The sequence below is a fragment of the Camarhynchus parvulus genome, chromosome 1, assembly GCF_901933205.1.
Source record: "Camarhynchus parvulus chromosome 1, STF_HiC, whole genome shotgun sequence".
NCBI lineage: Eukaryota > Metazoa > Chordata > Aves > Passeriformes > Thraupidae > Camarhynchus > Camarhynchus parvulus.
The window spans coordinates 5658733-5676351 of NC_044571.1; positions in this window are offsets into that span (position 1 = coordinate 5658733).

The following is a 17619-nucleotide window of genomic DNA, read 5'->3' on the forward strand; positions in this document are numbered from 1 at the left end:
ACTGTTGGATCATTTGTTGGCAATTAAAGACCCCCTACCTCTATTATTCTCAGCAACCTTTTGGTGTTCCTCTTCTATTTTCATTCATGCAGGTAAAAACAAGTTCCAGCAGCACTGCTCAGAAGTAACCATTGCACAATTTTGGCACAGTCTAATTACATTCTTTTTCTGCCCCTTTCACTCTGAATGCTGTGAAGGCATCACAGACCTCTTATGCAGTCGGGTTCTATCAGCTCAGAGAGGTGCTGCTGTTGGGAAGGCTGAGGCTTTTGCAGTTTCTGCTTTAACACTTCTGCTGCCCTCTGGTGTTTTAGACATCCTGGACGAGGAGTCACCTTGGATCATTCCGTGATATCCGTGCTCGGGAGAGGTGTGATTGCAGAGCTGGCTTGTTCACAATCAGGGAAGAAAAGCGAGGGAAGTGCAGGGGCACTTTTCAGAGCATATCCACGAGGATGTTCCTTGGAGTCCTCGAGGAAGAGGGAGAACCTGGGAGGACACAACTGCTAAGTTTTTCCATTGCAGCAGCTCTGTGCTCCCTCCCCGAGGGCAGCATGATGGGAATGGGAATGCGCACGGAGGCTGATGCCTTCCAGAACTCATCTCGCAGATATTTCCAGCAATTCAGTCTTTAGTCATTTCACTCAGCATTTTCTATCAGTTTCAAAACAAACTGACAACAATAGCAACTTTCTTCACTTGGCAAAAAGAAAACAAACCCAAGAAGCGGAGACATTCCTTTCTACCCATTTCACCCTCCACAGATAAAGTCAGCTTGGCTTTCTGTGGTGGATTTACTGGGTCACTACTTGCAGTAAAGCTGTAGTTACTTGGTTTTGTTTCTTTTCTCTTTTTTTTTTTTTTTTAGCAGGCAATGGGATGGTTTGGTTTGGGTTTTTTGTTTGTTTGTTTGTTTGTGGTTGTTGTTTGCTTGGGGTTGGTTTTTTCCCAGAAAATACCGGTGTGATTGTTTTGAAAGTCAGATTTGTGGAATTATTTTCCACAACTTAATTGAGTAAAACCTTGCTGAAGTCAATGAAGTTGTTTCCGGTCACACCAAGTTAAACTCTGGCCTAGAAAGAAATGAAATGGGAGGTGACACATTGCAAAAACTATAGTGACATTTGAAGTAAAGAAGATGAGATAATCAACTAAAATACTTGTAGGCTTATTTCAAAGACAAAAGCATTATCTCAAAAAAAATGGTGCATGACTGTTTCTAATATGACTTCAAAGTGTCTTTGAATTTGAAAAAATCCAGGCTGCCACTGCAATTTGGGCAAAAATTCTTTAAAGCTACGATGTCCTTACTGAGGCACCACAATGGCATTCACAAATACATCTCAGACCACTGGAATGTCTTTGGTCATAGCATTGCATCACAGTTACATAATTACAATTACAACAATGATCTTTTGTCATTAAGGTTTATGACATTTCATAATTAACGAGGCAGTGACATCTCAGTGACATAATACATGGAGCTTGTCTTGCAGGATGAAGGGACACAGAACTTCTCCCCATCATTCCTCCTTATCTAGGGCTAGGAAATAGCTTCTGAAGGGCTCACCACCACCAGGTGTGTTTGGGTTCTTCACCCTCCTAAATATAATGAGGTACAAAATTTGCCTTCATGCTGAGGCTCTGAGTGTCTTTGTTTGTGTAAAGGTAAGTACAAACACAGAACAAACAAGGTGGTCTGTGCCTTTGAGAGCTTCTCTCTTTCATTGAAATAATTTCCCTTCTGTGTCTGTCACTCTTACAGTGTTTCACTGTGCCAGGACAGGTGAGCCTGACTCAAAACTGGCAACAAATACATGAAAAAAATATGTAGAAAAGGAGAAGTGAAAAGATAGAAAAGGTTATTTCCCTTGCCCAGGATAAAAAAAAATCAGGATTAAAAAAAATGTAGTGCCAACATGGAACAATGGCTTTTGAATTAGAGTTTTTTTCCAATTAAGCTTAATGACTAAAGGTTGTCAGGATAGTAAAAGTGAATACACATCTGTAATCCAACTGTGCCTATTTAAATTTAGATGAAAGTCACTTTGTTTGCATCTTTTAAGGTATCCTGCAAGGTAAAGCACTTATTCTACTGAAATTTGACTGAAGAGGACCAAAATCCCCTGGGTCTGAGCACATCTGTGTTAAGCTACTGTTAGTGTTGGCATCAGCATCAGCCAGGCAGGGACCTTCCTGGGGCAGAACCACCTGGACTTCAGATTCCTACGGACCAACACTTGGAAATGGCACTTTCCCACCAAGACCGTACAATCTTCACAGAGAAAAGGCACAAAAGATCAGGAAAAGATGTAACTTTCCCCACTTATAGCTGCTTTACAAGTGGGAGGGCATAAAGACTACAAGGATGAAGTGTCTTGCCCATGGTGGTGATGAGGCAAGTCTGTGACACAGCTGGGAAATACCTTTGTGTGTCCTGAGCTCAGGCAAATTGCTTTAACCAGATCCTTCCCACTGAAATTAGGTGATTAATGTTAATCTAACAGCTGGTATAAATACAGTTATGTACATACTGGGTTTAATACAGTTTATACAAGAGGCAGCTCTTGTATGTGATTTTTCTATCAGGCTGGACTTTCTGTAAGATTTGTACTTGTAGTTTAATGCTATCCTCCCTCTCCCAGATAAAATGTGGACAGGGAGCAGGTCAAGCAGAGGCAGCTGCTTTCCCAAGCTTTGCCACTCTCTGCCAGCAGTTTCTGTTGAAAATGTGTGTATTGCTTCTCACTGTAGTAGCTCATGTGTTGCTTTGTTTTTTGGTATTTTTAAGCCACACTTTATCAGGGGAGTTTAGCAGTGTAAGATCTGTTGGAAGCTGCCAGCTTCCAAAGCGAAAAATAAATGCTAAGTAGACCTCAGATATGAGAGCAGAGGTGGGAGGGAGGCACGTCCATGATCCATTTGACAGGGGGTTTCATTCCTGTGAGATTATCCTTCCCCTTCTCCTTGTGTGGGATCTTTTCTCTTTGGGATCTGTACAAAAGAGGTGGGGAAGTTCTGCCAGCCCCTGTCCAATGAGTTTGGGAACCTTCCCCTGGGCAGGCCAGGAGGCTGAAGGCTGATGTTCTCATCCTTACAGCTGCTGGAGCTGCCATGAGATGTTCCCAGCTGGGATCCTTCAGCCAGTGCAGGGACTGGATGTCTGCTCCGTGCTGGGCTGGAGGGGCAATCTGTGAGGGCAGGAAGGGAATTCAGCCTGGTTCCTTTTGGACTGACTGTCCCAAGTGTCCTTTTGCAGGAGTTTTACAGGAGTGCCATAGGATGCGGGGTGGCCCCGGCCGTGCAGCTGCGGGCGCCGTGGACACGTGCCCAGCAGGAAGCATCCAGAGACAATGGAATTCACTGCACATGGATGTTCTCTGCTGGTGGCTCTGCTGGTGACCTGAGCGAGGCAGTTTTGATGTCCCCCTCGCTGCAGCCTCCGCTCCCCTCCCCTCTCTTGGTGAGTGATTCATGCAGAAAGCTCCAAATCATTCCCCAGGGATGAAGTTAATAAGGGCCCCCTCGCCTTTCCTCTATATTCATGCATTAGAGTCTGAGATCCACTCTGCTCTCGCTGCAGTTTGAAATGGAAAGGCAATCTCTTCCCCAGAGTCCCAGGTAATTTCTTTATCTGCCAGGCAAGGGAATGTGCACAGGCTCCTTTGAAGAGGGTTTAAATGGCATTTGTCTACAGCATACCAAAAAAATCAGGAGCTTCTCCCCTCCCCCTCTCCCCTCTCTACTTTGCTCACTCTGAAAGAAAACAGAAACAAAATAAAAGTTGCTATTACAGCACGGTGCTGGTGGTACAGTTATTCCACAGGGAAAACCTGATATATCCACCTATTGTCTGAGGCACTACCAGGAGCCCTTCGTCAACGAGCAAGTTACGAAAACAGGTATCCTTCCTCAGAGATTGATGCGATATTTGCGTGGATATTTCCTGCCATGCAGCACAGATTGTTTGTGCCGCTGCACAAGTGAGAAATGCGCCTTTCCAGCGGGGGGAAGGACTGTTGCAACACACCTTTATTGTCCTCCTCTGGAACAGCATATTCAGTTCGTTTTCCACCCATCCATGCCTGCAAATACATTTCCTATAATTGCTGCTCTGTCAGATGCGCTGTAATCCGTCCCCTCCTGCGTCAGCTGCATTGTTGTCACCCCCCTCCGATGTCAGGAAAACTGTAATCCTGCTCTTACGTTCCTGGGGAGCTGCCTCTGTGGCATTTCCAAGTGCATTCACCCCGAGTCAGGCAGAGCCAGGACACAGAACAAAACCACCCCTTTCTGGACCACGAATGTAACGAGTGCTCTGGCGTTTTGGATGTGCCCGTGGGTGTTTGGAGCCGACGGCATTTTACACACTGGGAGGTTGGCATTCCGCAGTCACACTCCAGACAAAGGTTCCCATTGGAGCTGGCTGTGAGGATCTCAGCAGAATTTTTGCGTGGCATTGAATCATGCGTGATGCAGAACACTGGTTCTGCACGTGGGCTGCGATGGAGGGGAAGAGAATAAATAACGTTTCAGAGGACAAAGGGTTAGCAAAATTCCGGCTTTGTGCGTCCCCACTGATGAAATTACTCCAGTGAAGCACAAGTAGGGGAGGTAGGTGGGCTCACAGTTTGTGAGTGGGACACCAAGACAATCCATTTTCAAACGTGCACACGTGTGTTACGCTCCAGTCCCGGGGCTGAGCAAGAACCTATGAACAATAACACATGGGAAATGTCTAATGTGCAATTCTTGGCATAAGCCAGCCCTGAGTTTCCAGGGAAGAAAAGTACAGGGCATATGGCATCTAAATATATGCCATCATGGATGACAAGAAACATGGAAGAACTTTTTGGATGGGGCTGTTTGTTGACATCCTGAAAATATCTTTCACAAGACAGATACTGACAAGGCAACTCAAAACCAGATGGTTCTCCAGTGATGGTTTCACAAGAGCTTTAAGTTTGGGGTGAAGTAAGCGGTTTGTGCTATTGGAGCAGATTGATTGTGACTCCTCAAATAGGAAACCAGATGTTCCTGCTCCAGCTAGAGCTGCTCTCCTGGTTAGGCAGCTGATACAACCAGGGAGCACACAGCTTTGTCCTCACTCTCAGCAGGACACGCTGTCTTCAAGAAGTCTTCCTGTTGCACACTCTTGATAATTTTTTGAGTTGGCTCAGACTGTTTCCTCTCTGTCAATACTCGTCACCTCTCACAAGATCAGTGACACAGATTCTCTTTCCCTGCTTAATTTAGGCTGTTCATTTGGGCAGATGGCTCCCCAGACTTGTTGGACATACCAGGAGCAAATCCTTACAATTTGCCACTGCTCATCTTGGTGGTGAAGACAGGCAGGTGTCTTGGTCTAAAGAGATGCCTTTTTAGAAGGTGTTCAAATTATGTGAGGATGGCAAGATTATATTCTGTGGGCATTTATGTTAAAGAATAACACTTCTAGATGCATAAGAGGTAGAGAGTCAGATTAGGAAGAGACCTGGTTATGCAGAAATTCTCACTGCAAGCAAGGGTGAGAAAGTCAGGAACTGAACTCATCTGAAAATGTTGGTTAGAGGTTTCCATAGGAGCTGAGATTTGTCAGCATGAATTCATCTGTCTGACGTGAATTCCTCCAGTCAGCATGTTCCTACTTTGGTGTGTCATGTCACTCATGTCAGCAGCAGGGCGTTTTGGGCTGAAAATCTCTAAATTCTGTCATTTGTAATGGAAGGAGGATGAGTGTGAAGAAGGAGAGCAAAATGGGCACAGATTTACAGTGGGTTCCACTGCAAAACCTCTTCGGGTGGGTCTGTGGGAGGACACCCCACCCTGAAGCTGCAGGTGGCACATCCCATCAGGGGGAATGATCTGGGATTGAGGGAACTGGTGTAAAAAGGTGTGGAGTCTGCAAGGCATCCAGATACATCTTTTTGCTTCACTGTGTGCCAATAAAAAACTAACCTGATGGCCAAATCTTTCCATAGACTCACCTGTTAATAAGAGATACAAGATAAGAAAGTCAATATATTTTCATGTTCCTTCCTTTGACAGCATGAAATTATTCTGCTGGTTTGCAATATCAAAGGCAGTCTAACCTGGGATTTGAGGCTTTAGCCTGCTGGCAATATTGATAAATATTTTCTTTAGACAAAAAAGTTTCTCACCTTTGAAATCAAAGGGATAAGCTAAAAAGGGATATGTACTTTCTCTGTTAGCAGTAGAAGTACTTTTGGGGAAAGTGGAATGCTGTTGGGAAAGTGGAATAATCTGCCTTATAGAACATGCATCAAATTGGGTAAATACAAACTTGAAGTATAGTTGGGACAAAGTACAGGAAGGAGGAACACTCATCACCACAAGTAGGATGGGGCTGTGGTAAGAACACCTATTACTGCCCCTTCACAAGACAGAAGGGTATTCAGAAACTCCTCTTTCTTTTTTTTTTCATTGAATGAGTCTTGTTAAGTAACACCACAGCCACATGAACATTCAGAGAGAATGTACTCATGCAGCAAAATTTATGGAAAGGAAATACTGGTTTGGGACTCAGAAAAAAATGTCAAGGCCAAACCTGAAGGGAAATGAATAGCAAAGGCATTATCAGAGTGCAGTTCACTGGGTGATGCAGTGCCAGCCAGTGAAGCCATTCACTGAGGAATTTCCTGTGATAACAAACTCTCTCTGCATTCAGCTTCATCAGTAGACAGAAAGACAACTTCTCTTGGTCACATTGTTAATGGCAAACTGTTTTCCTGGCCTTAGAAGGGAGCAGAGTGAAGTTTATGTGCAGCTGTATCACCATGTCCTGACACTGAGGAAGCAACACTCCTGAGCTGCCCCAGCAAATATCAGCAGGAAGGACAGGGAAACTTTGCAGAAGCATCACCAGCACAGGCTGCCAGCCTTTACAGCCTCATCAGTGAATTGATTTGCATAAAATCCATTAGTGAACACAATAAAAACACAGCGAACCATAAACCAGTTGTCCTAATAAATGAAGATGAGAAAGGCTGGGTCCTATCCTGGAGGAATGGCAGCAACTTTTCCTCTCTGGAGTAGCTGAGAGAGCTGGAGACTTGTGCTGGATGCACAGTGTGTCTTGTTTGGCAGGACCTTCACAGCCAGAGCTGGTCCACTGGCCATGGATTTAACTCTGGACACTGTCCCAGTGCAGTCCTGGTGTGAGGGGGATGCTGCACTGGTCTGTCCACAGCTCCTGCATCTGTCCCACTGCTGCAATTCTGCCCAAGGTGTCCTGGACAGGACATTTCACCACGCTCCTATCTGGCTCCAGCAGGGCATTCCTACCCGTGACACGGATGCTTTCTTGGAATGGCAGACCTCCCCCTAAAAAATATAGAAAGAAGGGGGGAAAAAAAGCTTTAAAAGCAAGAAAATCATCAGTGACCCCTGCTGGACACAGACGCAGGTATTCCTCTTGGGCTTCCCTCTTGCTCAAGTGCCCGTGGAATGTGTGCCTGGCTGAAGCCCTTGGGAGAGGAATAGCAACTATCAGACTAGAACAAACAAACAAACAAACAAAAAAGTGGAAGAAAGTTAAAATTGTAGTGTTTACCCTATTTCTGTGTGTTTCAAAGCTCTATGGAATCTCACATTTTCCCCTCCACCTCAGTTGCTGCTGCCATTTGCCAGCAAGCCCAGAGTGGCCAGCAGCAGGGAGCTGCCGCAGGGGAGCCCTTTCCTGGCAGCCCTGACCCTTCCCTCACTCTGCTCTCTCTGGGGGCTCCATTCACTCCTGCCAGCCATGGCAAGCTCTGTGTACCTTGCCAGCTGCTTCTCCCAGAAAAATTCCTTGCCCTTGTCTCCAGTGTCTCCTCACAGCAGGAGGCTTTGCTTAGGCATTGCTGGAAGCGATCCTAAGCTTTCCTTCACATTTTTTAAAGCCAGCTCTGGATGTCCAAACAGAAGCAAACCAACTGGCCTTTTGTCTCTTCCTCCATCCTTCCTGACCCTGGGGGGAGTCTAAGGGGAAGTGTTCCTCCCAGGGTTCCCAAATGGCTCCTCCCAGAGCTCCCAAATGGCTCATCTTTGTCTCCCTGGCCGATGCAGTCGATTATCCTTGAAAGCCCTCGCAGCTGTTGAGTCTTTCATTCGCTCTGGAGCCAGCATGGTTGGTGTGCTCCAGGTCCAAAATAGTTTAGGACAACTGCATCCTGTCCACCTAAAAGTGCCCAGCAGGTTCTCGTGGATGGCCCCCAGCAGCTGTTCAGTGTTTCCATGTGCTGTGCAACAACAGCTGGATTTCCAAAGGGGAGAAGGGGCTCCTGTAACGTGGACAGTTGTCTCAAGTGCCTTGGAAAGGAACAACACACTCTCTGTCCTGGCTGGATTGAAAATGCCCTCAGCCAGTGCTAAACATGCCAAAACCATAATTACCTCATCTCCCCTGTTCTCCTGGAATCAGTGAGGGCTGGTTTTTACAGGTGATAGTGGCAGTGCAGCTGCTTCTGATGTCTCCATTCCTTGAATCCAAAGAAATCCCCTACCTGCTCTGGAATTGTGTGCTAACTGCTGGGAACACAGGCAGTGTATTCTGCCTGATTTGAGGCCTCTGGGCTTCTGTCTGCAGCACCATCCTGTGTTCAGAGGTAATGGAAGAAGGTGGACGTCCCCAGCAGGGAACAGATTGTGGTGGTGTGATCTTCAGTTTCCAAAGCTGCAGCGCCTGTCTGCGTAAGCAGCCCCACGCAGGCAGCTGAGCGGCGCAGCCTCATTATTCACCCTGCTAAAAAGATGAAGTGCCTGCAAAATCTGGCAGAGTGTGTGCACAGGATTTGGACAAGTTCTGGTAGGGCTCTGGGGACCCTCACAGAGTGGATGTGGTGAGCCTGGAGGGCACTGCCTGCCCACCCACTGGGTTAGATGTTCTGCGCAGTGACCAGAGGTTGGGTTTTGACTTCAATTAATCTGTGCACAAAAAGAAAAAAACCAACCAAGCAAAAGACTTTGCATCATGGGCACTTTTTACCTCTCTGACCAATGTGATCCAGCATTCTCCTCCCTCCTCTCCCAGCTCCTGGGGAAAGGGCCTTTATGTCAAGCAGTCATGTCACCACAAAGATCTGTTTGCCAGGTCAGTACGAAGCAGTGATACAGGAATCTGCAAACAGGCTGAATTTCTGCTTTAATGACTAGAGAGCTTGAACAAACACAGAAGAACAGTATGAGCTCCCTGCTTCCACCTCAACCCCAACATCAAAGGCTGTGCTGGCTCAAGGGACTGACACAGATGTTTTGGGGAAGAACATCATTTTTTGCCTCTTCTCCATGGAAGAGTAAGTCATGGAGGAGACTGATTCATGAATCAGGCTTCCCTGACACAGTCTGTGCAGAAGGAACAAATCTCTCAGTCCTAGGTTGTGTGGAGGAGCCCAGTGCAGTGAATGAGCCCCAGACGGGCACTCACAGGTTACCTGCATCACCAGGTGAGGAAGGGCATGCACACCTGCCAGTCTGTGCTGCTGGCTCACCCTGGGGCTCCAGTTTGGGCTGCTCCTGCTGGGTGTCTCCAACCCAGGTCTGCTTGGAAGGGGCCTGATTCTGCACAGTGGAAAAACGACTGAGCAAGTGCTCCATAAAATCAGTTTGTGGCTTTTTTTTTTTTTTTTTTTGGTGAGGTTTTTTTCTTTGTTTTGTTTGTTTGGGGCTTTTTTTGTCTGTCATTATGAGTGCCACAGGGGCTCAGGTGCTCCCACTAGCTGAAAACTCCCCAGTTTTCAGGGTCTGGCCCCTGGGATGTGATGCACATCCCAGAGAACATCCTTACTGACTCAGCAGACCTAGCACTGCCTGCTGACTTCCCCTCCCCTGCGCACGAGGCGTGTTTAATGAGTGCTTTGTGTTAAACAGTGAAAATGAATGCTTCCCTGATAATTGCTCTCAGGAAGGAGTAACATTATAGTCAAGGCATCCTGCAGGAACACCATGAGTCAAAGGAGAGGTAATTCCAAGACAATCTTGCTGTTAGCTGGGGTCCAAGCTGTGAAGATCCTGTGCAGCCCTGAGCAGACAGAACCCAGTAGGGCTGTAATTTTGAGTCTGTCATCCATTATTTTCCCTTTTTTGTACAAAGTTGTGCCTGGTCTGAACCCCAGGCCAGGGTTATAGCTTAGCCTGTGTTCTCAGGGGTAGAAATACCCTTTGGATACACAGCTTGCATCTTCAGTCACAGACCTTGATCCTTGTGCTCCCATTTCCTCTGTGGCAAGAGCCCATCCTCTCTTTCTGACAGCACTCTGCAGGGCTCAGTCCTTCCACCACCACCCTGAAGAGCATTGCAATGTTTTCAACAGCTCCTCAGGAGCCCAGTGAGCCCAGTGCAGATGGAGATGCCCAAAATATTCCTGCATGGATGTGTTAATAGCATCCAAACCTTGTTGGGAATGGAATGCAGCCCGGCTGGTGCAATATTCCTGCAGGACTGGCGGATGAAATGGGCAGATCTCTGCACCATGCAAGCTTCTCTAATGGGTTGGACATGTCAGGTAGGTGGGCTGGGCACAAAGGCTCATCAATTTAATCTTTCTTCCAAATCAGAAATTTCTTTTGCCAGGGGGTGTGTCTCATGAACAAAAAGTGAAGCTTGTTTTGGTTCTTTTCAAATACCACATTGACAGTTGGCATTTTCAGTGGCCAGAACTGAATTTGGCAAAAGCCAAGGAGTTGGAGTCCTTTGGCAGGGGGACTGTCATGGTGGAGGTGCACATGGACAGGAAGAGAGGCAACAGACATGGGTTGCAAGAGGGAAATTCTGATTAGGTCCTAGAAAAAGTTCTCTCCCTGTGAGGGTGGTCACACAGTGCACCAGGCTGACCAGAGATGCTGTGTAATCTGCAGCCTTAGAGCTACTCAGGGCTCAGCTGGACAAGTCCCTGAGATGTTTGAACTATGTTGGCCATGCTTTGAGCAGGGCCTGGGACCAGATGTCATCCAAAGACCTGCCAGACACACTCAAGTCAATGGTTTTATGATGCTGTGGCAATGCCAGCCAACTCACGGTGACTCAAGAAAGAGCCCTGAGGATGGAGATTGAGCTAAATTCTCCTCTGCTTTATAACTCTCATATGAGACAGTGCAGAAATCCTCTCACTCACCTCAGGGAGCTACTCTGCATCAGGGACCCTCAGGGCTGTATCTGCTCTTGCCTGTCTCTGAGCTACAACTTTATTAACACAGGATTTCTCTTCTGGCTGAGAGCTTATCCACAAGAAACACAGCTCCAGCCATGGAACATGCAGCTCCTGTTCAGCAGCTGACATTTCAGGGGGAAGTCACAGAGCCACTGGGAGCCAGCAGCAGCACTTTGTGGTCAGGGCACAGAGCTGAGGGAAACCCATCTGCCTCTCTCAGACCAGGCTGTGGAAGTGATGTCACTTCCATGTCCTGTTGCTATAGGACATGAAACAGCACGACACAGACTCACTGCTCTTCCCAAGGTAAAAAAGGGACTTTTTATTTTCTGACTACAACATTTACAGATTGCCAAAAGTGACAGTGGACTGTCCAATGACACTGGATGTAGGGGGATAGGCCACAAATAAAGGTACTATAGAAAGTAATCTTACCCCCTAAAGAGTTACAGATGAGCCAATTATTAAGGATTAGATCAGGCCTGATGTTAACAGGCCACAGCTGTAGCCAATAAGAAGAGTGTTATAAACGAGTGGATTGGTTGGTTGAGGGGGGACTGGAGTTAGCTGGCTGCTGTGAGGACAAGGAAGAGTCAGTGCCTAGAGGAGCTGCCTACAAGAAACCATCCAGGAGGTACAAAACTCTAGCAATGTGGAACCCCTGCAAGATAACGACAATAGAACTCCTGCAATATAATGACAACAACTGGGCAAACCAACAGTCCATCAAATTTCTCCTCTTCCATAAAAGAATGCAAAACAATAAGTTATTTACATAAAGTGTGTGAGAAAGTTTGTTACAAGAATGTAAACATCAGAAGGCTTTGAAAATCTTAAAAAAATCGAGGTGACAGTGTCCCACCACACAAGGACGCCTCTTAACTCCCAGGTCATCCTCTTTCTTGTTCTTCACTATTTAAAGAGCCTGTGGAAAGTGGGACAACTCCAGCACGAGTGACTGGGAGTAGCCCGCCTCCCAAACACAGAGATACACTCAGGATGCTGCAGAGGAGGCTGGAGGGGTGAGTTTCCCTCGAGGGGTGGAGCAGTGGGATCTGCATCACCCATCTCCAGCCCTCACCTCCTGCCCTGTGTCCTGCAGCAGGAGGGGGACGGACACCTGCTGAGGAGCAGACAAGGGGCTCCATCCCATGCCAAAGCTACTGCTGTGTTTTACTGCCAGAAGAACAAACCAATGGGTACCTCCAGAAGGAAGGAAAAGGGGGCACAGCAATGCCTGACACACCTTAAGCAGAGAGCAAGCAAGAGACAGGGAGGTGAGCAGCATTTATGGCTGTGACCTTGGGGCTTTCAGCACATCTTGCTCTATACAGGGGGCAGATTTCTTTGACAGAGTTGCAACACTGCAATCACCTCCTGCACTCAGGAACAGAGGGAGGGATGTGCCTGTGTGCTTAGAAATAAAAATCAAGCATTAAACTACTGAGAATGACCTATTAAAAAAAAAAAAAGTAGATGAAAAGCAGTAATGTAAGAACACATTTTCACAGGAATTGCCTGCTCTTAGGTCAGTGTATTTGCCCAGCACAGAAACAACATTTCTCACACAATTCACAAGGAAATCTGACCAGCAGCACAGGCTGCCTGGGTGGGGAGATATTTTTGACCTAAGGCCCAAAAGAGGAACAAACAAGACAGAGCAGGGAGCACAGGTGAAAGGCAAGCTGAAGGAGGGCAGCTCCGGGGCAGTGTGGGGAAGATGGGCCAGGTGCTCAACAGGTGAAAGCAAAACCAGAGGGAGCAGCCTGGAGAGATGGGGAGTGGGGGGCAGGAGCCAGAGATGAAGAGAATGGCAGAAGAGATGAGGCTGTGGTGCTGCCATGAGGAGAGGAAGAGTAGAAGGAAAGCTGAGCTGAGATGGGAGTAGAGGCTGCTCAGACCAGAGTTTTAAATGTCAGGGTGAAGAGCTTGACCAAACATGGAAGGGAAGCAAGTGGGATGGCAGTGGAGGGAAGGGGCAGCCCTGCAGGCAGGGAGGGCACTGGCACTGCTGGGCATTCCAGGGGCCCTGCTGTGCCCAGGACAGGGTGAGGGCAGATGGAGAGGGGAAGGGAAGTGCCAGTGCAGGGCTTCCAGGGCGATGGAAGGCATCCTGACATCCCTGAGAGGCGCTGGGCCCTGTGATGGTGGGAACAAACAGCCCTTCAGGGACCTCACAGTAAACAGGAAGGAGAAGATAAAGCTGCAGCCAGAGAGGCCACTGAGTTTCAAGGGAGATTTCCTCCGTCTTTGAGACACCAGGGTGTGCTTGCAGCTAGGCAGCCAGTCCTGAGGGAAGCACAGCCCATGGATGGAGGGAGGATCCTGCTGGGATCCTGTGCCAGGGACATGACCTAGAGTGATGTGGAGGAGCCAGGGTGCAGCCCCCCATGCTGTCCATCACACTGGCACCTTCTCCATGCTCAGATCCTACTGCCACAAGCCTCCCTCATCTCAACTCCCCAGGAGGACAACCCCTGCCAGCATTTTGAGATCAGCTTCACACACCCCAGCCACCCAAGGAGAGGATTTCCCTGTGATGGGCTCTTCCGGGGAGCTGCCATCCCACTGTGGTGGCAATGCCACTCACACCTTGGCATGGCTTCCTCTGCTTGCACAACCCCCATCCCATCCCATCCACAGTGTTCACAGGGGTCCGAGGTTGAGGGAAGAGATGAGGATCTGACTCCATGTTTCAGAAGGCTGATTTATTATTTGATGATATATATTATATTAAAACTATTCTAAAAGAATAGAAGAAAGGATTTCATCAGAAGGCTAGCTAAGAATGGAAAAAGAAAGAATGAATAACAAAGGTTTGTGTCTCAGAGAGTCCCAGCCAGCTGACTGTGATTGGCCATTAATTAAAAACAACCGCATGAGACCAATCACAGATGCACCTGTTGCATTCCACAGCAGCAGATAACCATTGGTTATATTTTATTCCTGAGGCCTCTCAGCTTCTCAGGAGAAAAAATCCTAAGGAAAGGATTTTTCATAAAACATGTTTGTGACAATCCCATCCCACTTTTTCTGATCCCACTCTCAGGATGGGGACAGCAGCCATGGGAAGAGTTGGCTGTGCACAAACAGCAGCAAAGCAAAGCAGATGACAGAAGACACAAATTGCAGGTGCCCCCTGGAAGTGTGAGCAGATTGGGGTGCAGCTCCTGACCCCAGAAGCACATCTCCTCCTTGGGCCACATCTTCACCCTGTGGGAGCCAGGTGAGGTGTGGTAAATGATGCCAGGTGGAAATCACACTTTAAAGGCTGCTGAAGAGCAGTCACACAGAGCCTTTCTTTGAGCTCCCACCCAGATTTGCTCTCTGAGCCTGACTGTCCCTATAGGACACAAAACAACACGACACAGACTCGCTGCTCTTCCCAAGGTAAAAAGGGACTGGACTTTTTATTTTCTGACTCCTGTAGCCATTATATTTTATGAAAAATCCTTTCCTTAGGATTTTTTCTCCTGAGAAGCTGAGAGGCCTCCAGAACAAAATGTAAATATTGATTATCTGCTGCTGTGGAATGCAACAGGTGCATCTGTGATTGGTCTCATGTGGTTGTTTCTAAGTAATGGCCAATCACAGTCCAGCTGTCTTGGACAGAGAGTTGGAGACACAAACCTTTGTTATTAATTCCTTTTTTTCTATTCTTAGCTAGCCTTCTGATGAAATCCTTTCTTCTATTCTTTTAGAATAGTTTTAATATAATATATATCATCAAATAATAAATCAGCCTTCTGAAACATGGAGTCAGATCCTCATCTCTTCCCTCATCCTTGGACCCCTGCGAACACGGTCACAGACTCCAACATTTACAGGTTTCCAAAAGTGACAGTGTACTGGAGGGTGACAGTGCCACCTCTCCAATGACACTGGACAAACCAACAATCCATCAAATTTCTCCTCTTCCATAAAAGAATGCAAAACAATAAGTTATTTACATAAAGTGTGCGAGAAGGTTCGTTACAAGAATGTAAACATCAGAAGGCTTAGAAAACCTTAAAAAATCGGGGTGACAGCTGGCAGAGAGGGCTGCTGTCAGCAGGGCTGCCCTGGGCTGCGGGTGCCTTCCTTACCCCGCGGTGTAACCCGAGCTGGGGTGGGCAGGAGAAATTCTGGTCTGGCCGTGCTGCTCTCACCCCCACTGGCAGCAGGCACAGATAGTGCAGGGGAAGTGTTGGTTTTCCAGCATGGATTATTTTCCTAAGGATTCCTATCCCTTGTGAGTCACTGGAGGTTTTTCTGCTGACTGCAAGGAGTGAAATCCGTATCACTGAGATATTCAAAAAATGTGTGCAGTGGTCAGGAATGCTGCTTTATCAGCTTTTTGGGCACCATTTTGTTATGAGACAACTTTGACTGGAGTGAAGATACATCTAATTGCAATTTAAAGGCCACATCTTTAAGTGAAACACAGCCACTTTCTCTGTCTGAAAAATCCATAGTATCCCAAAACGAAGTGCTAATTTGGTGGATGTTCAGCCCTCTGGGGCTTAATTAGATCATTTTGCCCAGGAGAAGCTGGGTTTCAGTGCTGGATGGCCATGATCCCACTCTGGGTTCTGAACATGGAGGAGCTTTGCCCTTTCCCAGAGCTCAGGGTGGGATAACATCAGCCCCAACACCTCTCATGGTTTGGGAGGGCACAGTCCCTCCCTCCCAGCTCCCCAGGTGTCAACAGTGGAGCACTTCCATCCCAGAATGGCAGGTCAAGATATTCTCAAACACACAGACACCAAGTCAAAGCAAAGTTCAGGGTTTTACAGACCAGCAGTGTGTGCGCAGCTGAAGAAATTCTCTGGGTGGTTACTGCACAGCTTTGAAATAGCCAGTCTGGGGGAGAGGGCTGCATTTACCTACAAATACCCATTTTCCTGCAAAGAGAGTGCTTTTTCAGGGCTTTCTTGGAAAGAGCCCTCCAGGCAGCTCATCCCAACCTTCACATGGGAAGGATTTCCAAAACACACTAATGTGCAGCAAGATGGAGACACTAAGTGCTGGTTTAGACATCCTAGAGAAGGTCAAAACCCTGTTTAACTTCCATTAATGTCACTCCAGCCCCTTTTGACAGTACTGAATAGCAAAGGGAAAAAGACAAAAACAATCTTAAAAGCTTTTCAGAATTCCTAAAGAAGACAGCATTTGCTTTAGAGTGGCTTTAATGGGAAGAAAAAGCGCGAAAGAACAAAGATTTCTTCACTGATTCCCAAATCACAGGCTGGGCCTGGGGACAACTGAGATGTGATCCAGTGCTTGTTGGACACTGATACCAACTGAGTGCCCTTAGCACTGCTGATGCGGGCAAAAGAGACGCTCAGTGGGGAGCAGGGGTGGGTGGGAGATGTCCCCTGGTCCCCCTGCCCTCCAGGAACAGCACGGGGGAAGCAGACAGAAAACTGGGACCTGTATTGCATAGCAAATCAAAACCTTGGAGACAAAAGCCATAAGAGTCTGTCCAGAAGGAAGAGAAGCAGCAGCCACAAGCTCAGAGAGACCACAACTGCTTTCTGCAATGCATAAATGTCACAGGGTGCTTAAAATACTTGATCAGCCTTGTCCAGCCAGCCTGGCTCTGGCAATAAACACACTGCTCTGCTTTTTAATGTGTTTCCCTCAAATGATGCTCTAGCAACCAACTGTGTTCAAAAAAGCCCAGCAGTTGCTGTTCAAGATTTATTTTAACTTCACAGAATCAAAACAAAAAGAGCCAGAAGGGACTGTGGGAAACTTTTTTTCCTAGATAAACGTGCAGTTAGATTATTTTGCTCTTTCCACCCTGCCAGGGCTGTCGGGATGCCACCAGGAGAGGATGGAGGATGTGTGGTCTAATGACTAACAGGGCCAGAACAGCCTGAGCCCAGACATTACCAACAAGCAGAAGCACCTCGGGCAAATCGCTAATTGCCTGTGACTTATTCCCATTTACCCGGGGGGCAGCAGCTCGTTCCCGGGAATGTGGTGAGCATTTAATCAATTAGGGCTTGATTGCTGCTTTGAAATCCTGGCTCCCAAAACATGCGGGGTAATTGCAGAAAGTCCTTTATTACTCCCAGCAGCAGGGACCACGCCGTGTTTGCACACACGGATCAGACCCTCCCCAAGCCTGGCTGGTCCCCCTGCCCCTCGGGGTAACCTGCTGAGGTGGTGGATCATGGCTAGGACAGATGGCTGTGCTGCCCATCAGTGTCTGGAGGTGGCTTTGAACCCCCCAAGATGGGGCTGTGAGAGGTGGATCACAGGCAGACTGAGCACAGGCAGCTAGAGAAGTGTGGCACTCATTTCCCTGATGGGACAGGACAGCCCATGGATTTGTGACTCCATCCCTGAGGGGTGGCACTGGGAGGAAGCTGGGGACATGGCTGTGCTCCTGGGAGGGAGGGAGGAAGGGGCTTGCCTTGGAAATGGAGAGGTGGAGATGATGGAGATGAGATGGAGATGATGGAGATGGAGATGATGGAGATGG